The sequence below is a fragment of the Pavona decussata genome, unplaced genomic scaffold (assembly GCF_977016875.1).
Source record: "Pavona decussata unplaced genomic scaffold, jaPavDecu1.1 SCAFFOLD_31, whole genome shotgun sequence".
In the NCBI taxonomy this organism is placed as follows: domain Eukaryota; kingdom Metazoa; phylum Cnidaria; class Anthozoa; order Scleractinia; family Agariciidae; genus Pavona; species Pavona decussata.
This window is the reverse complement of record NW_028145454.1, coordinates 530634-536644: the sequence shown is the minus strand read 5'-3', so window position 1 is coordinate 536644 and position 6011 is coordinate 530634.

Here is a 6011-nt window from a genome sequence, read left to right as displayed (position 1 = left end):
TGTAATATTCCAAATTTGGCCGAACAACTCACGCAGTTCAGCGGTTTTAAAAATTGGTAGTAGGTACTTGATATATGACGAAGTCATCGAAGCCTGTCGCCATTTTCTAACTGGACTCGTCAAATTAAAACAAATCACTTCCTGCTGAACATAATATATGGACCTTTTTGCGATCTCAGTACCATCGGATGGCAGTCCTTTGAAGAACGTAGACATGAGAGGATCAAGGGGTACCCCTTGATCCTCTCTTGACGTAGAGTAATTGCCCCCCTGACTCTTATGAACAAAATTGTACACTAGTTGATGTCTCCACTACACCCCTCCTGCCAAGTGGCGGGTCAAATACGTCATACTTCTCATCTGTCATTGCGTCATCTACAATCTAATACAAACTGTTACCCTCGCACAATCCCTGAATGGAACTCATTACCCTTTTTCTAATAATAATAATAATAATAATAATAATAATAATGATGATGATGATGATGATCATGATGATCATGATGATCATGATGATGATAATAATAATAATAATAATAATAATAATAATAATAATAATAATAATAACTTTATCGAACATAGACATAATACGATATTACAGTACAAGATACAAATGCAAAGTATAAATATTAGCTGTACATGATACAAACCAAGCTTAAAACAAAGAATCACTAAATATCTTACAATAGTAAAGACAAATAACAGGGACGAGAAAATAAAAAGACGCTACTAATAATTTAACTAACGTTGCTAACAATACAATACTCTACATGACGTAGAGTATTTTAGAATCACATCCGAATGATTGTGAACAATAAACAATTTTTCCTTCAAAACGAACACTATTGACAAGTACACGGGACAGCTATCAGGGAACCCGCATGACACCTTCACACGCTAATTTGTTCGTGGAAAAATCTGAAAAATTTGGTTTGGTGGAGGTTCGATTCATCGATGACGTATTCATGATATGGGCAGAAGGCAAGGGCAGAAGGGGGCAGCACTAAAGGGAGGTACCCGGAATCCGGAATCCGGAATCCGGAATCAGAAACTACAATACGGTAACTAAACATATACTGCGAGTGAAAACGTTGAATGTTTGGTTGGAATGAAGTGATGTCCTTGTCAAACGCAAATTTTATACTTTTCGATACGTGACACCAGGGAAAAATCTAATTAAAGGCCCACATTCACTCAAGATGTATTGCGCGCCGCGAGGAACAGTTTTCATATATGAACCCCCCCCCCCCCCACCTTTTATTTGAGCAGGAGTCGAGTGAGGAAGCAATAAGCGATCACGAATATTCTTTCCCTCCAGCACGAGTCGTAGAGAAAACCCGCATGAACCGCTTGAGTTCGTACAGCCAATAAGATCACGTGTTTGGACAATAGAGCATTTCAAAACAAAAACAAACGACCGCTATGACTCTTGGGTGATCGATTAAGAAGGTGGGCCTTTAAGTCATTATTTCCCGCTAAATGAGTGTTCCCATGGTTTAAAAACGATCGCCCACGAAGTAAAGAAAATTAATTTGATAGCCTATAAACGGCCTCGATGTTTTGCTTTGAAACTGTATTAACATTTCTGGCGACCACAAATATCACCTACAGTAAATTGCGTTCACAAGGTTTCATTTTGCATGGCCAGTAAATCATCTGTTTTCAGTTTGCAGCTTGATCAGTAATTACGCAGCAAAACACCCGCAATGACGGACATCTTACGGCAACATGACAAACTCGATCGGTAGTTCGACAATTATTCAGTATTTGTGGGTAAACTAAATAGAATAAATAAATAAATTACGACTTGGAATAAAATCAGTAAATTCACCTAATGATTTTCATCAGACTTCGCTGCTCTTGTGCGCTCCGTTTCCGATTTGCTGACTTACCTGGAACTTTCCCTCACTCTACCCGTAGTTTCACTTCGCTACCTTCTAAAAAAATTTAACAGCCTTTTTTCAAAACAAGTTGAAACGGGGTATCCGGAAAATGGATGAGACAAAAGAGGAAGAAAGTATGCACTCTGGTAACTTACCGACCGTTTCTTAATTGGAGAGTCCGCCATCTGTACGCATGTGGTCTGAAGCAATTCACATTGTCTCTCACCTGTACCGTAAGACATTGCTTTCTTTATAAACAGCGTTTTCTTTTATGCCAACGAGTGATTTAAGTTGTTCTCTTTTTATTCCGTATTTTTTACCCTAAGTCATATTTTTTACCATTAAATATTTCTCTCTCCGTATTGTAGTTTCCGATTCCAGATTCCGGGATTCCTGCTTTTTATATAGTCATGCCGGGCAGAAGGAGAGGAACACCTTAACGATTTTATCAGCTATTTAAACTCCATTCACGCAAATATATCAAATTTACCCATGAGTATTAATTCAAATTCCTCTTATCAGACACTCCCTTTCCTAGATGTCCAAGTCCATCTCAGCATCTACCACATCCAAACAGATCGTCGTACAAAACCCACAGACAAGCATCAATACCTTCTCAAAACTTCATGCTACCCAAACCACACCGAACAAACTATCTCATTCAGCCTCTTTCTCCGAATCTGTTGCATATCCTCTACCGACGCTTTCTTTGACAACCGAATCGAAGAGCTCAAGCACCTGGTCAAAATGGCTTGCGAGCCATCCCACGTCACGCAACTCTACAGCCACGAGAACCGAAAGCCACAAAAATAGACCAAACACCCTTTGTCATATCCTTCAATCATTCAATCCTGCTCTTCACAAAATCTCTTCTTTTGTAAAGACAAATATCACCACCCTCCAGTCCTCCGTCAATTGCAAAAAAAGCCTTCCCTCATCCACCAGTTATTGCCTACAAACGTAATGTAAGTCTACATGATCTCCTGGTCCATTCCTAACTACCCCTCCAATCAACAAGCCCGCTGAAATTCATAAATGCAACCACCCACGATGCCTAACTTGCTCATTTCTTATAGAAGGCCAAACGAATTGCACTTTTTTCACCATTTCTAACGAAACACGTAAAATTACTTGCTACATATCTTCTCATTCCAAAAACCGTATCAGTAAACCAATGTAAGAAGTGCCGCTCTCAATACTGGCATTGGGGAGACAAAGCGCCAACTCAACGTTTCGGGGAACTCAACGTTTCGGGGAACAGCGAAAATCTATCCTAAACCACCATCAAGGCGTACTCCTGTCTCGCTATATTTCAACCAACCTGGCTACTCAATCAACGACGTCCACCTACTCGCTTGAACTTACACGCAGCAAACCTGACTAAGTTAGAAAGGCTCGTGAAGCTCATTTAATCAAAAAAGCTAAAACATTTCATCCTCTTGGTATCAATAAATCAGACTCGACGAAGCACGTCCGGTAATGACATATCTCACACTTGTAACTTAGTCCTGAACAACCAATCATTGCCAGTGCCACGCATTTTAAATTTTAACCCTTTATTCGTATAACGATCCTTTTATTTTTCTCACTTTTTCCGTTCAGCCCCCGAGGAAGATTAGTATTGCAAACCGAAATATCAGGCGAAAATTTGTAAAATATATATTTCTGTCAGTTATTCTAGCCGTTGCTGTTTACTTTTATCAAGTTCGCCACCTCCGCCGTTAGGATCAGTCTACGGTCTGTATTTTGTGTTTGATATATGGCTGACTCTGGGGAATTTTTTCAAAACAGAAACAAAGCACGCAACCTCGTTCCCAGGGTCTCTCCTCTTCACGTCCCAGGGAGCAAGAAGAGGAGAGACCCTGGGAACGTGGTTACAAAGCGCGAACCTTCAGTCAGAAATACGTCACAACAATAAAGCAATTCGATTCATTTATTTAAGTTTGTTATTCATTTTCCAAATATGGTACATGTGGGATTTAATATATTCGCCATGCTTTTGTAACAAAAGATATGGGAGATACCCTTATCGATGGTTTTCTCATACACGGATTATTTTTATTCCTTTTTCAAATTTTCTATTCGTTATAATTTTAAGAGCAATGCAAACAGGTTACAAAATGAGCACAAGAAAGTACTACCCAATAGCTTTCCCGATTGAGATTTGCTCATCAAAAGTTAGAATCACGTGCACCCTCAGTTGACCTCTTGAGGACAATAAAGAGTACTAGAGGAAAGAACTGTTCAATAGCGTTGATTTGGTCAGAAATGAGTATTAACCAATCAACAGACACCTAATTAAAAAACAAATGACTGTGAACAGCAATTTAGCCTTCTTCAGCATAACAGCATAAGGGAAGTACTGCTGGATGGCTTGCATTGAAACAACCATTGTATTTCCTTGAAGAAACTCCTAGGAGTTAATTTCAACATCAATTCACCACTTTTAATTTGAATGACCTGCCGAAAAGAGTTACGTCTTTTTGTTAGCGTAGAAAGAGTCACCAATTGCAGTGAGCCTGGCACGAGTCGGTTCAGCCAATCAGCAGATAGTATGTGGCAGTATGACTGTAGTCACATGACCTTGATCAGCCCTTACAGTCGCTTGTAATTCCTGAACACTTACATTTTATTGAAAAGACATGCGTAGGATATTGTCACTTAATCTCAGCATACTTGATAAAAGCTGACACACTGAAGAAGCTAACAAACAAGTCTATCTATTGAGCGAACTAAAGAATCTCCAACTCCATATCATTGCAGCAAATGACAAGAATTTGGGGCAAATAGTTTTAACAAAAAAAAAAAGGAATTAAAGGTCACGAGTGCACATATTGTTGCTCCTTTGTAGTAGAAGATTTTGCTTCATGTTGCACTGGCTATCCTTTTGTCCTGGCCTTCTTCAGAGGCCATTCACTTTTAAACGAAAGCAAGGCATGAAGCATCTATGTTCCATTAGAGATAGCAGTTCGTAATTTTGTGAGTAATACAAAACACTGGTCACACCAACATTTCATCGAGTCGACATTAAAAAAACCGGACTAGCCCACTAGCACATAAAATTCTTTCCTTCATTTAAAAAATTGTTTTTCTAAGAGTTGACTGACTCTTGTAAAATCTGAGTTAGCCTCTAAAATGATAAAAAAGGAGACAAAAAAAAAAAAGCGATAAGACCATAGGGGAAATTCTAAGGAATGAACAGGATACGCCCTCTAATTAAGGGGTGGTAAAGGTGCATTTCTTAGCAACCCACTGAAAATTGTATTGTAAAACAAATGGCTTTTCAAAAATTTCGGACTGATAGGTACGTTTTCTTTTTCTTCTTTCATTTTGTTTTTAAAACACTTCCCGGTTGTTGGTATGTAAACACTGACTTTTCTAGAAGTAGCAAATTGATTTTGTAGTGATCTTTTACGATCAGTATATTATGGGCTTGAACCCACTTAATTTGTAGCTTTTAACCTCTTTTCTCTCTATCTCTGTTGTTTGTTTTTTGTTTTTTTCGTTGTCTTTCTTATCCCTCTGAATTAAAAGTTAACTCGTCAGATCGTTGTTGTCAGTGACTCTTTGGCAACCCATCGTAATGATCTGCTTGAACTGGGTACAAATTAAGCCTATGCCTTCAACACAATTCTATTGCTCATTTTCTTGCAGTAATCTACAGTTTAGAAAAGCAACGCCCCCGAAGGGGAGTTCTGTCCGCAAAGGGAGAAATATATCGGTTGTCCAGTGGGGACTTTTAGTTACAACACTGAATATTTTTTAAATAGAAGCTAACAAGAACTTGGAGGCATTAATCACAAATGAAGCAATACAATGCCCTAGTTTTTAGGGAGGGAAGGCCTGGACAAATTGTGATTTTTAACATTGAGTTGTTTTAAGGTCGTTACCCTGTTTTGCAGTAAGCAGCTGTACTGCGCACAATTTCTAGCTAACTGCTGAATATTACCATCCTCTCTTGATATTGCTCAGTCTTACTTGTATCTAACAACAAAATTCTTAATTTGCAGTTTACGCGTAAAAAAAGGTGTTTTTCGTAAGACTCGTCAAAGTCGCTTCCCGGAGAAACTTATGTGATTTTGAAGCTCGATTCACCACTGCTTTGTAAAATATTTACAAAACCAACCC